Source organism: Miniopterus schreibersii, assembly GCF_964146895.1.
Source record: "Miniopterus schreibersii genome assembly, chromosome: 6".
NCBI classification, from domain to species: Eukaryota; Metazoa; Chordata; class Mammalia; order Chiroptera; family Miniopteridae; genus Miniopterus; species Miniopterus schreibersii.
In genome coordinates, this window is record NC_138107.1 from 3,873,913 (window position 1) to 3,886,956 (window position 13,044).

Sequence of the window (13,044 nt, forward strand, 5' to 3'; positions counted from 1 at the left end):
GGAAGTTCATGACACTGCAAGCAAACCTCAAGAACCAAGAAAAATCTCAAATAAACAATCTAACCCTATACCTAAAAGAACTATAAAAAGAACAACAAGAAAATTCCCAATAAGCAGAAGGAAGGGAAGAATAAAGATCAGAGCAGAAATAAATGACAAAGTCTTAAAAAACAATACAAAAGATAAATGAAAACAAGAGTTGACTATTTGTAAAGATGAACAAGATTGATGAAGCTTTAGCCAGACTCAGCAAGAAACCAAGAGGCGACAGTATAAATAAAATTGAAAATGAAATAGGTGAAGTAACAACTGATATCACAGACATACAAAGGACTGTAGAGAAATACTGTGAAGAACTACATGCCAACAGATCGGACAACCCGGGTAAAATGGGAAAATTCCTAGAAACAAACAATCTTCCAAAACTGTAACAGGAAGAAACAGAAAATCAGAACAGATCACTAAAAACTAATGACACTGAAGAAGAAATAAACTGCCAGCAAACAAAAGCCCTGGAGTGGGTAGCTTCAAAGGGGAGTTTTACCAAACTTTCAAAAATGAACTAACATCTATCCTTCTCAAATTATTACAAAAAATTCAAGAGGATGGAAGATTTCCAACCTCTTTTTATGAGGGCAAACACTATCCTGATTCTAAAACCAGATGAAGACACCACAAAGAAAGAAAATTATAGGCCAGTATCCCTAATGAACATTGATGCTAAAATTCTCCACTAAAAATTAGCAAACCAGATCAAGCAATATATTAAAAAGATCATACACCACATCCAGGTGGGATTTATTCCAGGGATGCAAGGCTGGTACAATATCCGTAAATCAATAAATGTAATACATCACACAAGCAAAATGAAAGATAAGAAACAGGTGATCATATCAAAAGATGTAGAAAAAATATTTGATAAATTTAGCAGCCATTTTTGATAAAAACTTGCAGCAAAGTAGAAACAGAGGGAACATACCTCAACATAATGAAGGCCATAAATGAAAAAAGGACAGAAAACATCAGATTCAATGGTCCAAACCTAAAAGCATTTCCTTCAAGACCAGGAACAATTCAGAGATGTCAGTTTTCAATACTAATTTTATATAGTACTTCAAGTCTTAGCCCCAGTGATCAGAGAAAGAGAAGAAATAAAAAGGCTACAAATTGGAACAGAGGAAGTAAAACTCATTGTTTGCTGATGATATGATATTGTACGTAGAAAACTGTAAAGACTCTACAAAAATATACTAGAACTAATAAATGAATTTGGCAAAGTCGCAGGACACAAAATTATCATCCAGAAATTGATAGCACTTTTATACACCAATAACAAACTCACAGAACGAGAAAGTAAGAAAACAATTCCATTTACTACTGTAACAAAAATATAACGTGCTTAGGAATGAACTTAACCAAGCAGGTAAAGACTTGCACTTGGAAAACTAGACGACATTTCAGAAAGATTTTGAAGAACATACAAATAAGTGGAAGCATTTACTCTGTTCTTGGATTGGAAGAACTAACATAATTAAAACGTCCATAGAACCCAAAGCAACTGATTCATTGCAGTCCCTATTAAAATATCAACGGCATATTTCACCAATCTAGAAAAAGTACACTCCAAAAATTTATATGGAACAAAAAAAGACCATGAATGGCTGCAGCAATACTGAGAAAGAAGAATAGAGTTAGAGGTATCATGTTTCTGGGTATCAAGTCACACTACAAAGCCATTGTAATCAGAATAGCCTGGTTCTGGCACAGGAACAGGCATACAGATCAAAGGAACAGAACAGAGAGCTTAGAAATTGACTCAAGGCATTATGCTCCATTACTATTTGACAATGGAGGCAAGAGTATACAATGGAGAAAGACAGTCTCTTCAAGAAACTATGTTGGGGAAATTGGACAGGTACATGCAAAAACATGAAACTTGACCACCAACTCACACCATACACAAGAATAAACGGAAAATGGAAAAAAAACTTAAATGTAAGTTATGCAACTATTAAACTCTTAGAAGAAAACATAGATAGCAAAATATCAGACATCTCACAGAGCAGAATTTTCACCAATACATCTCGTAGGGAAAGAGAAACAAAGGAAGAAAATGAACAAGTGGGACTACATCAAACTAAAAAGTTTATGCACAGCAAAAGAAACCAGCATAAAAATGAAAAGGAAATCCACTGCATGGGAAAACACATTTGCCAGTGATACATCTGATAAGGTGTTAATTTCCAAAATATAGAAAGTACTCATACCACTGAACAAAAGGAAGACAAACAATCCAGTTAAAAAATGAGCAGAGGACCTGAATGACACTTCTCCAAAGAGGACATACAAATGGCCGAGAGACATATGAAAAATGCTCCAAGCAACTAATCATCAGAGAGATATAAATAAAAATTACAAAGAGGTACCACCTCACACCTGCCAGAATTGTTATCATCAATAAATCACTAAATAGCAAGTGCTGGCTAAGATGTGGAGAAAAAGGAACCCTAGTACAATGCTGGTGTGCATGCAGACCTTTAGTGGCACTATGGAAAACAGTGTGGAGCGTCTTCAAAAAATTAAAAATGGCACTGCCTTTACCCAGTGATTCCACTTCTTGGTATATATCCTAAGAAACCTGAAACACCAGTCAGAAAGAATATATGCACCCCCTAATATTCATAGCAGTTTTATTTACAATAGCCAATATCTGGAATTATCCTAAGTTCCCATTAGTAAATGAGTGGATAAAAATCTGTGATATATTTACACAATGGACTACTATGTGGCTGAGAAAAAGGGGCTCTTACCCTTTTTGACGATATGGATGAACCTGGAGATTATTATGCTTAAGTAAAGTAAGCCAGTCAGAGAAAGACAAATACCTCATGATTTCACTTTTATGTGGAATCTAATGAACAAAATAAACTGATGAGCAAAATAGAATCAGAGGAATAGGTACATGGAACAGACTGAGAAATATTAGAAGGGAGGGGGTTGGGGGAGTGAATAAAAAAGGTGAAGTGTTTAGCTAAAGAACGTATATGCATAGCCCATGGACACAGACCACATAGTGTGGTAGGGTCAAAGGAGTGGGAGGTGGTGGCTGGATGGAGATGGACAAAGGCAGAGAAAAAGGGGGACTACTGAAATAGATTCAAAAATAAAAAAAATTAAATTAAAAAAGGAAACGTTCAGGCCTGAAGAAAGGAGTATGATATATTTAAGGTTCTAAGAAAAATATTTAAGTTTCTTATGCTATAATTAAAGAATACTCTTCCTGGCAAAGTTACCATTCAGTATCGAAGAAGAGATAAAGAATTTTCCATAGAAGCAAATCCTAATTAGTTTATCAATTAATGTTAGAGGGACTTTTTAAGCTGAAAATAAAGAATGCTGATTTCTAACAAAGAAACCTATGAGAGTATAAATGTCACTGGTAAAGGTGAGTATATAGTAAAGTCTAAAAGCACTTAAAGTTAAAGGATAAAAGTAGTAAAAGTCACTACAATAATTTCTTAAGGGTTACACAGGATGAAAAGATGTAAAATATCACATAAAATATGACATAAAACATAGGAGGGTGACAGTAAAGAACTAGATCTTTAGAATACATTAAAACTTACGTTGTAATTAACTTTAAATAGACTGTTATAAATCTAAGTTTTTATATGTAAGCTTCATGGCAACCATAAATCAAAAACTTATATTAAATACTTGAAAAATAATAAAAATTATAAGCATACCACTAAAGATAGTATTCAAGCAACAAAAGAATAGAGAGGAAAAAATATAAAAAACAAACAGAAGAACAACAAAGTAGCCAGAATGCAGTTTACAAAATCGCAGTAAGTACATAGCTATCCTTAATTACTTTAAATGTAAATGGAGTAAATTCTCCAATAATGGATTAAAAATCAAAACTCAAATAAATAAGACCCATCCCTTTTGCTGCCTACAAGAGATGCACTTCAGACATAAAAACACAACAGACCAAAAGTGAGGAATTGGAAAAAGCTATATCATGTAAATGCAAACTAAGAGAAAGATTGGACATCTATACCAATATCAGACAAGTATGTTAATTAAAGACATGGAAAGTCATTATTTAAAAAGAAAGAGGTCAATTCAACAAGAGGCTATAACATTTGTAAATATTTATGCACTCAACGTAAGAGGACCTAAGTACAGGGTGAGGCAAACGTAGGTTTACAGTTGTATGTAATGGAAAATAATGCAATAATTAATGAATAATCATACAATAATAAACACTGTGTTTTCATGTGGTCACAACTGTAAACTTACTTTTGACCCATCCTCTGTATGAAGCAAATATTATTAGGCTTAAAGTGGGAAATAGAGAGCCATGCAATAATACTAGAGGACTTTAATACTCCCCCTGCATCTATGGATACATTATCCAGACAGAAAATCAATAAGAAATCATTGGCTATACGTGACAATTTAGACCAGATGAGCTTAACATGTATATACAAATATGTCATCCAAAAACAACAGAATATGAGAGGAATGGTGGCATGAGAGGTCTCCTTGGTCTCTCCCACTTGTAAAGGTGGATGAGTGGGAGTGAACCGGAGAGGAGGGAAAGGAAAAAGCTGAGATGGTGCAAGAGACACAGCCCGGAGCTACTGCAGGTCTCAGCCCAGAGAGCGGAAGAATCAGGTTGCTGCTGGCATTCCCTTCAGCCTGGAGGAGCAGAGAGATACAGTGAGCATTCCTGGGGTAGTAATTGGTGCACTGTGGCTGAACGCACCGATCGATGCACAGAGGCACAGCCGCAGGTGTTGAGCAACCACCATTGGTATTAAAAAAAGAAAGTCACAGAGCCTATCAACCTCTGCCCAGCCTCTCAGAGCTCACCTTCCTTCACACCCCCAAAGCTAGCAGCAGGAACAAAAGGATGCAGTAGAAGTGAGGGTCAGGTTGCAGAGGACACTATTTGCAAATTTGAGAACTAAAACCACAGAAACATTTTTTTCCCCCTGAGAAGCTAATGCAGCTATGGATGGAGATACAGAAGTGATGTCTCTGAGGTAAGCAGTTTGACATGACTGAGAGAACAAAGCCACAAAGGCGCTAGCCAGCTTGTCCCAGCTCACCCTCTCCCACCCATCCTGGCTGTACTGCTGGCAGCCTCAGGTTGCAGGTTGACAGTACTGGGATTTCACAGAATTGAAACCCCATAACTCACCACATTCGCCCGGCAATGGAGGCGGCCTGGTCATGGAGGAGATGCTCACTTCCCCAGGCAATGCAGGATATCTTCCATTGCCCCACATATCTGGACAACAAAAGAAATACTTTTTATCAATCTTCTAGAGTAGAACCACTCATGATGGCTAAACAGTGAAGGATTGCATTAAATATTTTCAATAACCAAGGTAAAGAGTCAGCTCTGAAAGAAAATAAATAATCTCCAGAAAATAAACTTGAAGATATGGAAATATGGGGTTTAAGTAATAGAGAATTCAAGGTTGTAGTTTTGAAAAAAACTCAACAAGATATAAGGAAATACAGATAGGCAATTTAGTGAACTCAGAAAAATATCAGTGAATAAAATGAGTATTTTACCAAAGAGATCGAAAATTCAAAAAAGAACCAAATAGAAATTCTGGAGATGAACTCAATTAAAGAGATAAAGAATGAATGAGTGAGCTTAGGAAATAGAGCTGACAAGATGGAGAAAAGGATCAGTGATATCAAAGATGGAAATCTGGATATGATACAGATGAAAGAAGAGACAGGCATTAGTGTAAAAAATAAACAAAAGAACTCTGAAATCTCTGTGACTCCATCAGACAGAGAAACGTAAGAATAGTTATGACAGACAAGAAGAAGAGGGAGAAGGGAACAGAGAGCCTATTCACACAAATAGTTGTCTAGAGCTGCCCAATCCTATGGACAGAGCCAGATCCTAAAATTAAAGGAACAAACAGACCCTGTAATTACCTTCACCTAAAAAGGCCGCCTTCAAAGAATAGTGTATTAAAACTGTCAAAAATTAACTACAAAGAATTATCAAGGCAGCCAGGGAAAAGAAGACAGTAACTTATGAAGGAAAGTCCATTAAATTACTACTGTGTTTCTCAGCAAACTGTTACAAGCTATGAGAGAGTGGAATCAAATATTCAGACTGCTTAAAGAGAGAAATTACCAGCAAAGATAATATATCCAGCAAAGTTATCCTTTATATATGAAAGAGAGATAAAGACTTTTAAGCAGACATCCAGAAGCTGAGGGAATTAACCCCAAAACACCTCCATGAGGGAAAACTAAAGGGGTTTATTCTACCTGATACAAAGGAGAAAAGATGCATAAATATGAGTAAGATTACTAACAGACAGAAGCAGAGTATAACAACTTTTGTTAAGAACAGGGCACTATGCACCCAAATATCACACAAAGGTTAAAGGAAGTAAAAACATTAAAACAGAGAAAAGAGAAAGGCAATAGCTACTGCAATTTAGAAATGAACTCTCAGCATAAAGGTGATTTGTATCAATGAAAACATAAGAGAGGAGAGGGTAAAGGTCTGAATTTGCAAAGCGCAATGAAGGTAAGGTGCATCTAGAAGAAAATGGACTAGTGTATTTATGGGACTTCCTTCTGCATAATAGTAAGCACAGAAAAATTCAAAACTGGAACAAATAACTTAAAAAAAGTGAAAACAGGAAAAAAAAAAGGAATAAAACCAACCTAAAACAACAGACATTAACAGAAGGGAAAAGAAAAACTGAAGACACAGAACTACTGGAAACGACGATAAAATATCCCTGGCAAGGTGGCTCTAGTGGTTATGGCGTCATCCCATGCACCAAAGGTTGAGGGTTTGATCCCCAGTCTGGGGGCATAAGGGAGGCAAACAATTGAGGTTTCTCTCTCTCTTTGATGTCTCTCTCTGTCTCTCTCTCTCTACCTCTCTTTCTCTCTCTCTATTTTTCCCTTCCTCTCTCTAAAATCAATAAACACATCCTTTGGTGAGGATTGAAAATAAAGTAAAATAACTATAGAAAAATCCTCATACTTCAATAATCACTCAAAATGCAAGTGGGCTGAACTCACCAATAAAAAGGCACAGAGCAGCAGATTGGATAAAATATAAACAACCACCTGCTGCCTTCCTAAGAAGCATGTCAGCTGCAAAGTCAAATATAGACTCAAAGAGAAAGGGCAAACAGTGCTTCTCCAGTAAATGCACCCGGAGGCAAGCAGGTGTAGCTTTACTTTTATCTGACAAAATATGCTTCAAGGTAAATAAGATAGTAAGAGACAACAATGGACATTTTATAATGATAAAGGGAACATTACATCAAAAAGACACAACACTTTTCAATAAATATACATCCAATCAGGGAGCATCAAAATACATAAAGCAACTGCTAACAGAAATAAAGGGAAGAACTGACAAAAACACAACTGTGGTAGGGAACCTAAATGCCCTATTGACTTGCTATGGATAAATCATCCAAACAGAGCATTATCCTGTGCACCAAAGGGTTGCCAGTTAGATCCTCGTCAGGGCACATGCCCAGGTTGCATGTTCAATTTCTGCTGGGGGTGTGTATGGGGACACCTGATAGATGTTTCTCTCATGCATTGATGTATCTCTCTGTGTCCCTCTGTGTGTCTCTCTCTATCTCTGTCTTTCTCTCTCTTCCCCTCTCTATAAAATCAGTAAAAAACATATCCTCAGGTGAGAATTTAAAAAAAAATCGGCAAAGGACCTGAAAAAGCACTTCTTCAAAGAGGACATAGAGAAGGTCAGTAGAGAAATGGCCAACAGGGAAATGCATATTAAAACCACAATGAGATAGTCTGAATGGCTACCTTCAATATTTCAACAAACAAATGTTCCCGGGAAAGTGGAGAAAAAGGAACCCTTGCACACTGTTGGTGGGAACACAAATTGGCGTCACTACTGTGGAAGACAGTATGGAGTTACCAAAAAATTAAAAATGGAAATGCCTTATAACCCAGGGATCACACTTCTGGGAATACATTGAAAGAAAAATGAAATACTAATTTGAAAGAATGTATGCACCTTTATGTTCATCGCAGTGCTATTTACAATAGCCTAGATTTGGAAGCAGTCCAAGTACCCGTCATTAGAAGAGAGGATAAAAAGCTGAGGTACAGCCCTGGCCTGTGTCCCTAAGTGGTTAGAGCATCAGCCTGTGGACTGAAGGGTCTTCGGTCCCATTCCCAGTCAAGGCATGTACCTGGGTTTTACGTTCGTTCAGAGGCAAAAAATGGATGTGTCTCTCTCACATTGATGTTTCTCTCTCTCTCTCCCCCTCTTCCTTCCTCCCTCCTTCTTCCCTCCCTTCTCTAAAAAATCAGTGGAAGGATATGTCCTTGGGTTAGAAGATTAACAACAACACCGACAAAAGGGGTGGTACATTTACACAATGGAGTACTACTTGGTTATAAAAAAGAAGGAAATCTTGCCCTTTATGACTTCATGGCTGTATCTGGAGAGTATTATGCTAAGTGAAGTAAGCCAGTCGGAGAAAGACAAGTACATATGATTTCACTTGTATGTGGAATCTAATGAATAATAATATAAACTAACAAACAATATAGCGACATAATCATAGATACAGAGAGCAGACTGACAGCTGTCCAAGTGGAGGGGGTTTGGGGGATGGGTGAATAAGAAGAAGGGATTCACCAAAAAAAAAAACTCTCATAGACACAGAGCACAGAATGGTGATTACCAGAGGAAAGCAGGATGGGGCGGAAGCAGAGGAGGGGAAAGCGGGGATAAATGCTGATGAGTCGAGACTTGACTTAGAGTAACTGTACACCAGAAACCTATATAATTGCATTAACTAGTATCACCATAATAAAATGAATAATAAAAAAAGGTACACATACACAGTAGAATATTTCTTGGCCAAAAAATTAATGCTATCTTATGATTTGCAACATAGATGGGCTTAGGGTATTATGCTAAGTGATATAAGTGAGACAGCGAAAGGCATGATATCACTTATAGGTGCAGCATATATAACTTTATATATATTATTTTAAAATATCTTAATATTTTCATAAATATATATTTAAAAAGTAAAAATGGACTGGAAATATATATATGTATATATGTATATATACACACACACATATATAGTTCTAATACTGATTAATTTATCAGAGGGATGAAATACTCATTATTAGAGCAATGTAAAATAAGATTCAATTTTATATGTAATCTACTTTTTAAAAAAAGTAGTATCATTAAAAATGAATATGTATAATTTTTAACGATTTTAATTTGCGGAGATAGAACTATGAGTTTTTCTTTGTATTTCTCTGTATTTTTGAGCACTCTGAGATTTTTCTTTTCTTTTTTTTTAATATATCTTTATTGATTTCAGAGAGAGGAAAGGAGAGGGAGAGAGAGAGATAGAAACATCGATGATGAGAGAGTCATCGATCGAGCCCACAACCTGGGCATGTGCCCTGACCGGGAATCAAACCCGGATCGCCCGGATCCCAGGTTGACACCCGCTGAGCCACGCCTGGCCGGGCGAGATTTTCCTCTTTTAAAGAGAACATTCCAGCTCAGCATGGGTGAGCCCTCGGGATCTGTGCATGAATTGAGAACCAAAGTATCTTTTGAAAAAAGTGGGATGAAATACCTCAGTTTATTCTTGGGAACTTTTCTAACTAAATATTTTACTCCGCATGTGCCCTGAAGCAGAAATAGGCCAGTTACATGAGGCGGCCCCTGGGAGAAGGGGGCACAGCTGTCGGGGGCAGTGGCTGGTCAGGGACACCCAGCTAGCTGACAGGGAGGGCAGCATCCTAGGGACTTCTGCAAGCAGGGACTGAAGGAAGGGAGTGACGGGTGAATGCAATGTGCGTTTGTTCCAAGGAGGATTATCCTTGCAGTGAGGGGGCAGAATTAATCCTTCCTAAAGCTCAGATTCCCATCATTTGCCTGGTCCTGGTGTCTCCTCAGTAACTTCTTCCACGTGTGATCGTTCATGTGCCTGGAGTTCCCAGAAAATGAGAACATTCTCCCCTTGTGAATGCATGCATTTCAGGCAAAATCATTCATCATCATCACAGCCACAAGGAGGGTCTTTCACATTTGGACTGTTTGAAGTTCATTCAGATTCGTTCTAATTCTGCCTAATTAATCCACTCAGTTAGATATCTCATCAAAATTGATAGTCAATCATGTATTTGAAAGTAAAATAGCCAGCACATCTTGCAAACGTTTCCTTTCTGCAGCCTGAACATTTTCCATTTATTTAATCATTTTTCCTGAATTAGAGTTTGGGGACCCTGCAGATTCTGGAGACTATAACCTCATGTCCTTACCAACGTTGATTCCCAGGTTTAATGCAGGTTTGATGTGAGCAGTGAGTGATGGGATGTTAGAAAGGGATTATATGATTCCTTTTGTGGAAATTACTTTCTTTACAGACACACTAAGAAACTCTGTCTAAAAGTCTTCTTGGCTCTATTCACAAGTTCAATGTAAAAAATATCCAGCTCTATCGCTTCATTCATTTTTTAAAGAAGGCATTTTTACATTGATTTCATTTAATTCATTTGTTTTTTTCTTTATACTGAATTTATTGGGGTGACATTGGTTAACAAAATTATACAGGTTTCAGGTGCACAGTTCCACAACACATCATCTGTACACCGCATTGTATGTTCACCACCCCAAGTCAAGTCTCTTTCCATCAACATTTATCCTTCCTATACCTTCTTCCACCTTCCCACACCTCCTTTCCCCTGCAACCAGCACACAGATTATTAAAAATCGTCAATATGAAAAAGATAACCTGAATTATCCTACAACAATGAAATAAATTGAATTCATGACAAAAATATCCAGGCCTAACTTATTTCATTAGAGAATTCCACCAAACATTTCAGCAAGAATAAACACTAATTTAGCATGATTACTTGAAGAAAATAAAAAAGAATATTTCCGAACTCATATTATGAGACTAATATAGCCTTGATACAAAAACAAGACAAATTGTAGAGAGACAGAGGAAGGTGTGTGTGTGTGTGCAGAGAGAGAGGGAGAGAGAGAGACAGAGAGAGAGAGAGATTTGTTTTCCACCTATCTATGCATTCATTGGTTGATTCTGGCATGTGCCCTGACCAGGGGTCAAATCTGCAATCAACTGACCTACCCCACCAATATCCTCTTCACTGTTTTGAAACCTACCTTTTTCTCTGGGCTTCTCAGAAATCACTTCATAAGACAAAGTTATAATTATGATCACCACGAGTAGAAGGGCAGCTGACTTGATCTTGTGTAATTTAATCATTATGATGTAAAATGTGATTTATGGAATCACAGAGACTTTTTTGCTGACTCCTATGTAGCTTCAATAGTATTTTTCTTCACTTCTTTTCTGCAAGAAAACAGGAGAATCATGACCCAGATCAGTTTTCCTCAGGGGAAGTGACCCCCACCACTTCCTGGGATACAGGGGGAAGTTACTGTCTGGGCTTGGCCCATGGTGGGGAATGGAGAAGTGGATTGGGATGGGGAGGAGCTTCTCTCCTGGGTCTGGTGTGGGCTTTGAGCAAGGTGATCTCACCTGCAGCACCAGCCCAGGGCAGTGAAGGAAGCCTGGTCTCATCACAGGCCTGCTCTCCTATTCACGTTTCTTCATGAAAGAGGTCTGAGAAGCTGGAAAACTAGGGAACATTCCAGGTCTTTAGAAGATTTGCCTGAGAGAATTCTTGCATGGGTTTTGGGTGAGTAATTGAATTCAAGAATGGGATGCAGGGGGAAAAGAGACTCAGTCTTCTCATCCGATGGATTATGAATGCCCCTGATGAAAGGAGAACTGAGGGATGTAGGGATGATACAAGGACAGAGAAGGGATCCAGAACCAATAGTGCTGGAACTTCTCAGGACCAGAGAGACTAAGATTAGAGCCCAGTGTTTAAGATTGGAGAGGATTACAGATTTTCTACAAGAATCCTTAAGGTTTTTTAAGGAGAGAAATAAATAGGAACAACGATGGACAAATTATGAGCATCAAAGATGCTAAATTTAGGCCTTTTCCCCTAGATTCTTTGTTGTTTCAGTTGACCCTCCTCAGGTTCTTCATAAACACACACACACACACACACACACACACACACACCCCTTTATACCACGATAAAAATTTATTTTTAAACTTACCTGGCTGAATCATGACTGGAAAAATGTCAGTTTCTCAGGGTACATTAGACACCTTTCTTCTCCTCTGAAACACTGAAGCTGCTCACTGAGAAGCCTGGGCCAGACCACCCAGTTGTCTTCCTCCTGCACTGTAACCAGCAGGGGTGTGAGAGCAGCACAGGGTATTGGACAGCAGGGAAGGGGACTGGAGGCTGCACTTTGTTCCTCTTCATTCAGATGATGGTAATAAAGTCCTCTCGTGACCATAAAACCAGGTGTTCAATCTAGATATTATTTGTGTGCTGATATGAAAACACACACACACACACATACATCTCTGAAGAATGGCTGTCCTTCCTTCCACCTGCTTTTATTTCTTTTACTCTCATTTTCAAGATGTTGGCATACAGTGCAGATTTAAATGAAACATTCTCATACCATTTCCCAGATTTATGCATTTATCTTGTTCAGAGTAAAGAATGTGCATATGTGCTACCTCTACAATGTTTTGCAATCTAGCCTTATTCATCCTATAGTTTATGGAAATTATACCCAGGGTGCTGAGGGGAGCTGATAGTTCCTTTTACATCTCCAGCCCCACCAATGTTTATAGTCTGTCCTTGCAAAAACCTAACGCAGGTATTGACAGTCTTCAAGAGTTTGCTTTCTCCAGGACACTTCTGTGCATTAAATGTTTATAAAACCGAATGAGAACTTCTAGTGGTTACTCTAGGTTAGAACTCAGGAGACACTCACCCTTTATTTGTTGTTAGATCAATTGTACTCAGTTTGATCTCTTAGAACATAAACGAAATCCTGAGATTTACCAGAGATCTTGTGATTGATCCCAGGGTTTGTTGGATTTGATCTCTGAT

The 13,044-nt window shown here is 37.9% G+C and overlaps 1 pseudogene across 1 annotated transcript in view; it reads left to right on the forward strand.

The window, feature by feature from the left end:
- Window positions 1-215: 215 nt before the first annotated feature.
- Window positions 216-13,044, forward strand: part of LOC308558678 — a 141,811-nt pseudogene continuing 128,982 nt past the window's right edge. The window contains exon 1 of the transcript in view: window positions 216-384. The product of the transcript in view is annotated as an uncharacterized misc_RNA (transcript). The remainder of the gene's footprint in view (window positions 385-13,044) is intronic.